The 12,793-nt window shown below is 40.7% G+C and overlaps 1 protein-coding gene across 9 annotated transcripts in view; it reads left to right on the top strand.

The window, feature by feature from the left end:
• LOC122554413 (mesoderm induction early response protein 1-like) overlaps positions 1 to 12,793 on the top strand; it is a 62,999-nt gene that overhangs the window by 4,885 nt on the left and 45,321 nt on the right. Inside the window, exon 1 of one of the 9 annotated variants that reach the window (XM_043699403.1) lies at positions 1,746 to 1,795. The exons of 6 other annotated variants lie outside the window; for them this stretch is intronic. The gene's annotated coding sequence lies outside the window, so the exon portion shown is untranslated. Of the gene's footprint in view, positions 1 to 1,745; positions 1,796 to 3,197; positions 3,294 to 9,895; positions 9,991 to 12,793 lie in introns of those variants that run through there. 2 more of the 9 variants (XM_043699405.1, XM_043699404.1) reach the window with 2 other exon arrangements.

Here is a 12,793-nt window from a genome sequence, read left to right as displayed (position 1 = left end):
CAATTATGAAGGGAATAGATAAGATAGAAGTAGAGAGGATGTTTCCACTGGCAGGTGAAACTAGGACAAGAGGGCATAGCCTCAAGATTAGAGGGAACAGATTTAGGAATGAATTGAGAAGGAACTTCTTCATCTAGAGGGTTGTGAATCTATGGAATTCCTTGCCTAGTGATATAGTTGATGCTACTTCAGTCAACATTTTCAAGCTAAAATTTTTTTAAACAATAAAAGAATTAAGGGATACGGTGAAAACGCGGGTAAGTGGATCTGAGTCCACGAAAAGATCAGCCATGATCTTATTGAATGGCGAAGCAGGCTCAAAGGGCCAGACGGCCTAATCCTGCTCCTAGTTCTTATCTGCAGGGAAAAGGTGCTGAGGAAGGTATGAGAACTAATGGAAGGAGATTTCACAGAAGGCCTGTATGTAGGCTCTCAAAATAAATATCTCCAGAAATGGTATAGATGCATTGATTAGAATTTTCCAAAATTCCATGTCATTTCTTGGGTTGAACAGCTGCTAGTGGTACAGTGCATGAGAGACTAATGTTGCAGCCTTACCTATTTACTATTGATATCAAAAGATGCAGATGAAGAAGCTGAATATGTGGTTGCTAAATTTGCCGTTGACACCAATAAGAAATTGAACCATCAAGAGGCCATCTCGAACCTGTACAGGTATCAAGATAGGTTGAGTGAGGCAGCAAAAACTTAGCAGATGAAATGTAGGAAGATGTAAACTTGCCCACTTTAGCAAGAAGAGCACAAAATTATTTAAATGAAAAGAGATTGCAGAATTCTGACATAAAGAATCTGTCGATCTGTGGATCTCCTGGTATATGTTAGTAAGCTGGTGCAGCAAATTATTAGAAAGGTAAATAGAATGCTGGAGTGTATTCAAAGAGAAGTGGAATATAAAAGTGACGTTTTACTGCAGTTGTGCTGGGCTTTGGTGAGAGTGCTTATGAAGTATATACTCATTTTGATTCCCTTATTTAAAAAATATGATTGCATTAGGAGCAATTCATTTTCATTCAGTTTTTAAACAATGTCTGGGATGTGAGGGTTATTTTAAGAAAATAAGCTGGGCTTGTACCGAGGAGAGTTTTGAAGAATGAGAGGCTATTTTATTGAAACAAAATGATCTTGAGACTGGGTAGGATAGAAACCATGACGATAGTTTTGCTCTTGTAAGGGAGCGTAGAACAAAGGATATAGTTGAAAATCTGATAGTTCTACCTACTTAATACAGTAATAAGAAAAGGTATTTTCTCAGGTCATTAGGCTGTGGAATTCTTTTCGCCAGAAATTAGTGGAGGTTGTGTCTATGAATATATTCAATATCTAGGTAGATATTTTTGATAAACGTAAACTCCCTTGTCCAATCTTATTGAATGACAGAATGGGTTCAAAGGGTTGAATGGCCTAACCTGCTATCAACATTTTTGCTAATTGTCATGTATTCTGAAAAATGATGTTCTAGGATTATAGCTCGCATGACTTTAATCAGCATTACAAATATAATTCCATAAATATAGCAATTTGTTCATTTAGCAGTTCACCAAAATACAGACTAGGTAGTGTTATGTAGGAATATACAAACATATTCACACCCTACAGACTCCAAGGCCATTTTTAATAATGCTTATTGTTTTTGTACATTTGCAAGGAGAATGACCTATAGCATTAGTAATAAACATTTAGTCTCGTAAATAATTGTTTATTATTGTCTGTCTGTTACTCTGCAGATGACCTTTCGAGGGTGACCAGTTTCTATCACAAATCTTCATGTAACTGAGTAAGCAGTTCTTAGATTACATATCTTTGGGTTCACATAGTTGGATTCAGAGTACAGGACTTGCTTCCTTCTCTGCTGCTCTCCCTCACCATTTAAGACTTTGATTTTGCAGTTTAATGGATAAGCTGTTTCTGAATGATTAGGAGCATGTCCCTCCTTTCTCATTAGTGTTAATGCTATTGTGCTTCAGAGAGTATTTGAAGTTGATCTAAACCTTCATTTGATCTTGATCTTTTGAGAGTTGAGGAAGGAGACCTGTCAACGTGTTGCAAGGGTTTTGTATGAATTGTGTGGAGTTAACTTCAAGAAGGATACAAGCATTTGTTCAACTGTACTTTCTTTGAATCCGGAAGGTTTTGCTGATGGAATTTCTGTAATGTTCTTGTGTTGCTGCTCTTAGGTTTCATTTCATACAGTATGGTGACAGCAAGGATTACTTTTTTGGCTTAGAGATTTTACTGTCAAATGTTTGTTGCTCAGTTTATACCATACCTTTATTGTCATTTCTTTCAAGTGGGCATCATAATCATTATTATTATTAGTAGATGGGCAAAGCTTAAAAATCTCACACCACCACATTATAGTCCAGCAGGTTTATTTGGAAGCACTAGCTTTTGGAGCACTGCTTTTTCATCAGGTAGCTGTGGAGCAGGACCATAAGACACATAATTTATAGCAAAAGATCCTGCTTCACAGCTACCTGATGAAGAAGCGGTGCTCTGAAAGCTAGTCCTTCGAAATAAACCTGTTGGACAAACAAACTGGCATTATGATTTTTAACTTTGTCCACCCCAGTCCAACACCAGCTCCTCCACATTATTAGTACATGGGAAATTAGGATGTTTGAAGAGTAGGAGCAAAGAAATGAGAGTGGTGTTTGAACTATGCTTGGGTAGTGTTTTACAATGTGCAGGACATGGATTTTTTTTAGAGTCATGGAAATAATATATTGCTGCATTCATCAAATTTGGGTAAATTATCTCCAAGGCAAGAAAAGTAGAGATTAGGAAAATAGATAAACAGCTAACATGGTGAAATTATGATAAATGGCTATTCATTTTAAAGCAGAAATAAGGTGAGCAAGTGTACTTTGTTATATGATTTTTAAATGGAGTTGAGAAGGTAAAAAGATTTCATGCAGATACACAAGTCATCAAATTGGCAATACCACCAAAGGTTATGATAGAAACTTGGCTGAATGCTTGAATTTGAATCTAGAGACATTGTCTCCCAATCCCATTTGTATTCTATCTTTATTTTGTCTGTTATTTACAATTTTGGACACTCCATTGTTATTAGAGCACTGAATTAAAGTTTCCATGTTTGATTCATCAGATAATGCCAGATGAAAAATTACAGTTCTGAAGAGAGATTGAAAAATTGGGGCTTTTTCTACAGGCGCTGTGAAGGATGAGAGTGATCTGATAGAGATCTTCAGGGTTAATTTCAGATAATAGTTATAGATTGTTTCAGTTCATCAACTTGACACAAATCTAAGGTAAGAATCTAAGAATTAAAAGCAATGTTGAATATGGAATTTTTGTTACATTCCATGAATATTTTTAAAAGTGAATTCAATTAAAAAGAAATTATTTGACTCCAGGAAAAGAGGTCTTTGTGTTGTACAGTCTTTTTCTGTATTGTGACATGACTTGAAACAAGAACTGGTCAAGATAATCGCATATACTAATGTTTAAAATCTAAACATACTAAGTGTACTTTGCTCTTTCAAAATATTACTTTAGGCTCTTGTCTCTTCAGCCATAGTTCTAATAAACGATCATTGACCTGAAACCTCAACTCTCTGTTTCAATCCACAGATGCTGCCTGGCAGTATTTCCAGTAATTTTTGATTTCATTTAAAATTTCCATTATCTGTAATAGTTTGTTTGTAGGAAATGCAACTGTCTTGTACTTGTTCCACAAAAGTCAAAATAACTTTGAGCATTCCAATACTCTTGATCATGTTTTTGTGGCAGTAAAATGAGGCTCTGAAAGGTGGCTATGAACTACTTCTCATGTCATTATTCCTGATAAAATATTGGTGCCAAAGCTGCTACTTTGAGTTCATCTGGGTCATAATGTGGCAAAGAATCTGAGTTGGAATGTTTTCAGTTTTCTGTTCTCTTGCTGAACAGATCAGTGTGTTTGAAGCTCAGCCTCAGTTAAAATTCATTAATGGTGTATTTGTATGGAAAGGAAACTGACTCTTTGGTCCATTCGGTCCGTGCCGAACATAAACCTAAACTAGTCCCACCTGCCTGCTCCTGACCCATATCCCTCCAAATCTATCTTCTTCATGTACTTATCGAAGTGTCTTTTAAACATTGCAATTGTGCCCACATCCACCATTTCCTCAGGAAGTTCATTCCACATGTGAACCACCCTCTGTATAAAATAAAAATTGCCTCTCTTGTCTGTATTAAATCTCTCTCTTCTCAATTTAAACATGTGCCCTCAGTCTTGTAATCTCCCATCCTAGGGAAAAGACATAGAACTTTGCAGCGCAGTACAGGCCCTTCGGCCCTCAATGTTCCGCGGCCTATGAAATTAATCGGATGCCCATCTAATTTTATACCATTCCATTATTATCCATATGTATGCTCAATGCCAAATTAAATGCCCTTAACGTTGGTGAGTCTACTACTGTTGCATGCAGGCTGTTTCACGCCCCTACTACTCTGAGTAAAGAAACTATTCCTGATATCTGTTCTATATCTATCACCCCTCAATTTAAAGCCTTCACCATCCGAGGAAAAAGGGTCTCACTGTCTATCCAATCTAACCCTCTGATTATCTTTATATGTCTCAATTAAGTCATCTCTCAACCTTCTTCTCTCCAATGAAAACAGTCTCAGTTCCCTCAGCCTTTCCTTGTAAGACCTTCCTTCCATACCAGGCAACATCCTAGTAAATCTCCTCTGAACTCTTTCCAAAGCTTCCACATCCTTCCTATTACGCGGTGACCGGAATTGTACGCAATACTCCAGGTGCGGCCTTACCTGTGCCTTGTACAAATGAAGCATGACCTTGTGACTCTGAAACTCAATCCCCTACCAATAAATGCCAACACACCACATGCCTTCTTAACATCCCTATCAACCTGGGTGGCAACTTTCAGGGATTTATGCACTTGCTCACCGATATCTCTCTGTTCATCCATACTGCCAAGAATTTTACTGTTAGCCCAGTACTCATTCCTGGCACTTCTTCTGAATTGTACTACCTCTCACTTTTCTGCAATAAACTCCATCTGCCACTTCTCCATCCAGCTCTGCAGCTTATCGATGTACCTCTGTAACTCTCAGCATCTTCAGCACTATCCACTACCTTAGTGTAATCCACAAATTTCCTAACCCATCCTTCTACGCCTACGTCCAGATCATCTGTAAAAATGACAAACAGCAATGGCCCCAAAACAGAATCTTGTGACACACCACTGGTAACTGAGCTCCAGGATGAACCTTTCCTATTAACCACCACCCTCTGTCTTTCAGCTAGCCAATTTCTGATCCAATTTGCTAAATCACCTTCAATCCATATTTTGTGCAATAGCCTACCATGTGGAATCTTATCAAATGCCTTACTAAGGTTCATATACACCACATCAATAGCTTTATCTTCATCCACCTCTTATATCACCTTTTTGGCAAGCTCAATAAGGTTAGTTAGGCACGACCTACCCTTCACAAAACTGGTTGACTATCTCTAATCAAATTATTCATTTCCAGATGATTATAAATCCCATGTCTTGTAACCTTAACCAACACCTCACCCTCAACAGAAGTAAGGCTCACTGGCCTATAATTACCAGGGTTGACTTGATTTCCTCTTCTTAAACAAGGGAACAACACTGGCTAACTTCCAGTCTTCTGGCACTACTCTTGTTGACAATGATGACATAAAGATCAAAGCCAAAAGCACTGAAATCTCCTCAGAGAATCTGTGGATAAATTCCATCCGGCCCAGGGGTCTTATCCATTTTTAGATCTTCCAAAATTGCTAAAATCTTCTCGTTGTCAACCGCAATCCCATCTAACCTAGTAGCCTGTATCTCATATTCTCTCTATCAGTGCCCTTTTCTAATGTGAATACTGATGAAAAGTATTCATTAAGTGCTTCTCCTATGACCTCAGATTCCACACACAACTTCCCACTTCTACCTTAGATTGGCCCTCATCCTACTCTAGTCATTCTTTTATTCCTGATATACCTATAGATGCCCTTAGGGTTTTCCTTGATCCTATCCTCCAACAATTTCTCATGTCCCCATCTGGCTCTTCTTAGCCCTCTCTTTAGATCTTTTCTGGTGAACTTATAACACTCAAGCTTCTTAACTGAGCCTTCACGCCTCATCCTCACATAAGCCGCTGCCTTCTTGACAAGAGCTTCAACGTCCTTAATAAACCATGGCTCCCTCTCTTGACAACTGCCTCCCTGACTGATAGGCATATACTTGTCAAGGACCCGCAGTAGCTGTTCCTTGAATAAGCTCCACATTTCAAGTGTGTTCATCCCCTGCAGTTTCCTTCCCCATCCTATGCATCCTAAATCTTGCCGAATCGCATCATAATTGTATTTCCCCCAATTATACCTCTTTCCCTGCGGTATATACCTATTCCTGCCCATGGCTATTGTAAACATAACTGAATTCTGGTCACTATCGCCAAATCGCCACTTACCTCCAAATCTAAAACCTGGCCGGGTTCATTCCCTTGTACTAAATCCAGTATGGGCATCACCCATTGTTGGCCTGTCTATATACTGTGTCAGAAAACCCTCCTGCACGCATTGAACAAAAACTGACCATACTATTCCCAGTCAATGTTGGGGAAGTTACCCTGTTATTCTCGCTCCTATCGAGAATCATCTTTGCTATCCTTTTCTCTACATCCCCGGAACAATTTGGAGGCCTATAGAAAACTCCCAACAGGGTGACCTCCCCTTTTCTGTTTCTAACCTCAGCCCAAACTATCTCAGTGGATGAGTCCTCAAATGTTATCTCAGCTGCTGTAATACTACCCTTGATTAATAATGCCAACTCTTTCCCCCCACCCTTTTACCATCTTCTCTGTTCTTATTGAAACATCTAATTCCTAGAAACTGCACCAGCCATTCCTGTTCTTCCTCTAGCCATATCTCTGAAATGGCCACACTGTCGAAATTCCAGATACCAATCCATGCTACAAGTTCACCCACCTTATTTGGGATGCTCCTGGCATTGAAGTACACACATTTCAAATCATCATCCTGATTGCCGATCCCTCTTGCAACCTTGTAAACCCATCCCTCAACCACCTATACACTGGAACTATAATTCAGGTTTCCATTCCCCTGCAGTATTAGTTTAAAGCCTCCCAAGAGTATTAGCAATTCTACCGCCCCCCCCCCCCCCCCACAGGATATTGATACTCCCATGGTTCAGGTGAAGACCATCCTGTTTGTAGAGGTCCCACGTTCCCCAGAAAGAGCTCCAATTATCCAAGAATCCAACACCATTCCTGCAGTCACGTGTTCAGCTCTGTGCTCTCCCTGTTCTTTGCTTCACTAGCACATGGTACGGGCAACAAACCAGAGATGACAACTCTGTTTGTTCTCACTCTAAGCTTCCACCATAGCTATCTGAATTTCTGCCTTAGATCCCCACCTTTCGTCCTAACTATGTTGTTGGTGCCTCCCCCTCAAGGATCCCAAAAGCATGATCAGCGACATCACAACCATGGCACCTCGGAGGCAATATACCAATCGTGAGTCTCTCTATCGTTCCCACAAAACCACCTATCTGTCCCCCTAATTGTGGAGTCCCCAATGACTAAAGCTCTGCTCCTCTTCTCCCTTCCCTTCTGAGCAACAGGGATAGTCTCTGCGCCAGAGACATGTGCCTCATTGCTTTCCCCTGGATCGTATGGAACCTATTGTTGATGGTGTCCATCTATCCAACCCAAACTTTGAGTCTGATACATGGATGATCCCTTTGTCATCACAAAACAGAACAAATTAGAGGAAACATTCAACACCATCAACAATATTCTGACGGGCATAAAATTCACAAAAGAGGAGAACGACAGCAGACTCCCATCCCTCGTACATCAGTTAATTGAGAGCTTCAAACCAGCTTCTACAGAAAAACAACAAACACAGACCAAATACTTCAGGAGCATTTCAGAACTGACAGCCAGACTACTGCGACCACGAGGACTTATAACGGCGCACAAACCAACAGCTACCCTCAGACAACAACTCACCAGATCGAAGGACCCGATACCCAGCATGAGCAAAACTAATGTAGTGTACAAAACCCCATGCAAGGACTGCACAAAACACTATATAGGACAAACAGGAAGACAGCTAACGATCCGCATCCATGAACATCAACTAGCCACGAAACGCCACGACCAGCTATCCTTAGTAGCCACACACGCAGACGACAAGCAACATGAATTCAACTGGGACAACACTACCATTATAGGGTAAGCCAAACAAAGAACAGCCAGGGAATTCCTAGAAGCATGGCACTCATCCGCAAACTCCATCAACAAACACATCGACCTGGACCCAATATACCGGCCACTACAGCGGACAGCTGAAACTGACAACCGGAAGCGGCAGGGACAGGCCACGATAAATGCCGGAGGAAACACCACAGAAGCGCTTCACAGGAGGCTCCCAAGCACTGAGGATGTCACCCAGATAGGGGACGAAACGTTTGCAACAAAAATTTCCAGCTCGGCGAACAGAACCACAACAACGAGCACCCGAGCTACAAATCTTCACCCAAACAAAGGAGAATATCACTGACACACATCCTCGAGCATGCGAAACAATGACACGCATGAGAATTCTTGGGGTCATGGCATTCTAACCAGAACTCCATTAATGAACACATTGATTTAGATCCTATCTACCTTCCCTTGGGGGGAAAAAACTAGAAATGACATCACCCGCCTTAAGAAACCAAGACCTATAAATAGAGAGGTGGGACATACCACCAGCACTTCACCGGAAACTCTCACTGATGATGTTATCTGGTATGGTGCTGAAACGTCTGAAAACAAATCTTCCAGCTCAGCAAGCTAACTTACACACTTATCATCAACCTGAGCTACAAATCTTCTCAAACATGTTGACTATCCTGAAACAATTTTTGCCCCTAAAAATCTGGTTTCTCTTTATAACCCTCCTTAAACAAAGGTGCAACATCAGCCAACCTCCAGTCATCAGGCACCTCATTTACATTTACAAATGATGGAAATATTTTTGGGTGGGGCCTTGCAATTTCCTCCCTTCTCACAATTTTCTGGGATACATTAGATCAGTTTGCAAAGATTTATCCACCTTTATATTCTCTAAGACCTCCAGAACTTCCTCTTCTGTAAAGTGAACTGTTTTTAAAATAGCAATATTTATTTCCCTGCATTCTTTAGCCTCCATTTCTTTCTGCACAGTAAAAACTGATGTGAAATATTCATTTAGTATCTCTTCCATCCCCTGGGGTTCAACGCAGCAATGACCATCTCAATTTTTCAGGAGTCTTACTCTGTCTCTCGTTACCCTCTTACTTTTAATGTACTTGTAGAATCTCTTTGGATCAGCCCTAACGTATCTGCCAAAGTTATCTCTCATCCCCTCATTGCTTTCCTGATTTCTCTCTTAAGAATGCCTCTCCCTTCTTCATATTGATTGAGGTTCATTTGAACTAGGTAGTCTATACCTAAAATATTATTATTCATTCATATAGTTGGGGAGGAACCTGCTTGTGTCTACTTTGTGTTTAGGGATGAATCTATAATTAGAGTTGTTAACCCTAAGGATTCTTCGGTGGGTCCTTTCCACAGTGAAATATAGCTGTTCCTGTTTTCGGGCTTTTTTAAATTTCCTATCTGGGTTGATATATTTCCAACATGAAAGGGGTATTCAGCCTGTGTCCAAATAAGGATATCTGTTACCCGGATATCCTAAAAGTTAATTTCTAGCCCCTGAAGGGACAGAGTGTATAAATAGCAATATGAGAACACTTTCACCTTCAAGTTAGCTTTGAAATCACCTGTCATCCTGGCTTATAAATATATATAATAAATAACCATTCATTGCAAATTGCAGGATTAAGTACTGGAACTCTCTATGAAACATCGTGGCAACATCTTCATGATACGAACTACATGGTTTAGGCTTCCAGTACCTTAGCTTCACCTCAGGTAATTGGATTGGTTGTAACCTTGTCCATCCACTTCTGCATCCTGAAAATGATATCCAAAAAGCTGCATGCACTTTTCATCAGGCAATCTGGCCGTAAGGTTATGAACACATTTGTGAAATACATTATCCCTAATTTCTCCATATATCCCTTGTGTGAGTTTCTAGATTAGGCAGTGACTTACATTGCATTATTTAGGTTTTGATGATTGACAGAGCTTTTCTATTTGAGTATTAGTGTGCAAGTTATGCCTTGAACACTGGAAAAGCCTCAGTCCCCACTTTGTTCTTTGATCTTGTGTGACATTGGTCTATGAACCAGATGTTTTCAATTTGCGAGTTTTGAGATTTGTACCTCCGGTTGAGGTTCTGGGTGTGAATTTGCTCGCTGAGCTGGAAGGTTCATTTTCAGGCATACTAGTGAGATTCTGGTGAAACTGGGATGACATGTCCATCCTAGGAAAAGCCAAACAGAGACTTGCACGAGAATTCCTGGAAGCATGGCAGTCCATGCAGAACTCTATCAAGAAACACATTGATTTAGACCGCATTTTCCACCCTCCAAGGGAAAAAGAAAATCGGAAATGACAACACCAACCCAAGGAAACCTAAACAAATAAATAGAAAGCAGGACAACACCAGCGCTTCACCAGAGGCTCATTGATGATGTTCCCTAGTATGGTGGCAAAATGTCTGAAAACTAACCTTCCAGCTCTGAGCAAACTCACATCCAGATGTTTTCATACTCAACGTATGGATAATCTATAGTGCTATCCTAGTTTCCAGAAAGAAACATAATTGGAAGCAGTTCTGCAGTTTGCCAAGTCTCTGCAGCGAGTACATGAACTTCAGTGTAATGTAGCCTATCAAGAACTTGATAGTGTGCTGCCAGCTTGCAGATGCACAATGTTTCTCACTCTTGAGTGACATGAGACACAGTACTATCTTCACGTGGTAACTGAAGATATACTTTTTTACCTTGTTTGGCTGATAAGCCACTTCAACTGTAGCGTTTTCCCGTACATTGTTTCTTGCATTAGAAGGTACATGAGGACATTGTGACCTATATACTGGAGTTAAAACTTTATTGCTGGAACAGCACAGCAGGTCAGGCAGCATCCAGGGAACAGGAGATTCGACGTTTCGGGCACAGGCCCTTCTTCAGGAATGAGCAGAGAGTGTTCAGCAGGAGAAGATAAAAGGTAGGGAGGAGGGACTTGGAGGAGGGGCGTTGGAAATGTGGTAGGTGGAAAGAGGTCAAGGTGAGGGTGATAGGTCGGAGTAGGGATAAATCTGTTGAACTATAACCTAGTGTTGTCTGATTTTTAACTTTGTTTCTGTGTTGCCAGCCCTGAGTAACATTGTTAAATCTTGCCAAATGCTGTTGAGTCTCAATTCAAAAAGATAATCACAGAGTGAGTTGCGATGAAAATCATGGGTCCCAGGCGCATAATGGAAGCAGCAGCTCCAGGCAAAGCAGACAGCAGAGACCGACACACTGAACACATGGCAAGTATCTCTGCTTAGTTATCATTCCCAGTGGATCCCTCACCAAATAAGAAAATGTCTCAGCATCCCATCCAGCTTTATCCTTTATGAGGTAAAGGAACGAGAGGCGGAGAAAACTTTGAGCAAGAGCCTGCTTGCTTGCTTTCTGTAACTGAACCTAGAACATAGCATTAGAGCTGGCAGCATCTGTGAAGAGAAACGTTTTGGGTCGACTGAGCCTCAGAACCCACAGATGCTACCATACCAGCAGAGTCTCTCCAACAATTTCTGTTTTTGTTTCTGATTTACAGCAGCCGCAGTTCTTTTGGCTTTTAACATATCATTAGGACTTGACAGAAATGTGGATGTAACAGCCCACAAGCTGCATCTTCTAACAGCCACACTGTAGGTATTTAGAACAATGAAAGGATCTTACACACATTACTGAAGCTAAGCTCCCAGCATCATAAGCCTTCACAAGCCATCAGCATTGAATAGTTCTTTGCGGAGATTAAACAAATGACTTATTTGTCTGACAGATGTTGTGCTTTGAAAAATATTTGCATGCTTCAGCAAAGCACTCAGATTTTATTGGCCAACCAGTCACCCAGCTTTTCTGCTCCTTCCCTCTTTGTCAGCTGGAACTCAGTCAGTCACATTTGCTTGTAAAGTCAGGCTCATTTGGGAATTAAAACACAACAGCGAATGCTGGAGATTGGAAACAAAACAGAAATTTCTGCAGAGACTCTGCTGATATGGTAGCATCTGTGAGAAGAAAGGACAGGAGTGGGAATTTGTGCTTGGAGTCCGAGGAGATAGGAGAGGTGCTAAATGAATATTTTTCATTAGTATTTACACTGGAAAGAGACAATGTTGTTGAGGAGAACACTGAGGTACAGGCTATTAGATGAGATGGGACTGAGGTTCGTAAGGAGGAGGTGTTAGCAATTCTGGAAAGTGTGAAAATAGATAAGTCCCCTGGGCCGGATGTGATTTATCCTCAGATTCTCTGGGAAGCCAGGAAGGAGATTGCAGAACATTTGGCTTTGATCTTTATGTCGTCATTGTCGACAGAAATTGTGCCAGAAGACTGGAAGATAGCAAATGTTGTCCCCTTGTTCAAGAAGGGGAGTAGAGACAACTTTGGTAATTATAGAGCAGTGAGCCTTACTTCAGTTGTGGGTAAAGTGCTGGAAAGAATTATAAGATATAGGATTTATTATTAACTAGAAAGGAACAATTTGATTAGGGATAGTCAACACAGTTTTGTGAAGGGCAGGTCGTGCCTCGCAAAGCTTATTGAGATGGTTGAGAAGA

This window comes from Chiloscyllium plagiosum, chromosome 11 (genome assembly GCF_004010195.1).
Source record: "Chiloscyllium plagiosum isolate BGI_BamShark_2017 chromosome 11, ASM401019v2, whole genome shotgun sequence".
Taxonomy (NCBI): Eukaryota; Metazoa; Chordata; class Chondrichthyes; order Orectolobiformes; family Hemiscylliidae; genus Chiloscyllium; species Chiloscyllium plagiosum.
Note: the sequence above shows the minus strand (reverse complement) of the source record. Positions and strands in the feature narration are given on the sequence as shown.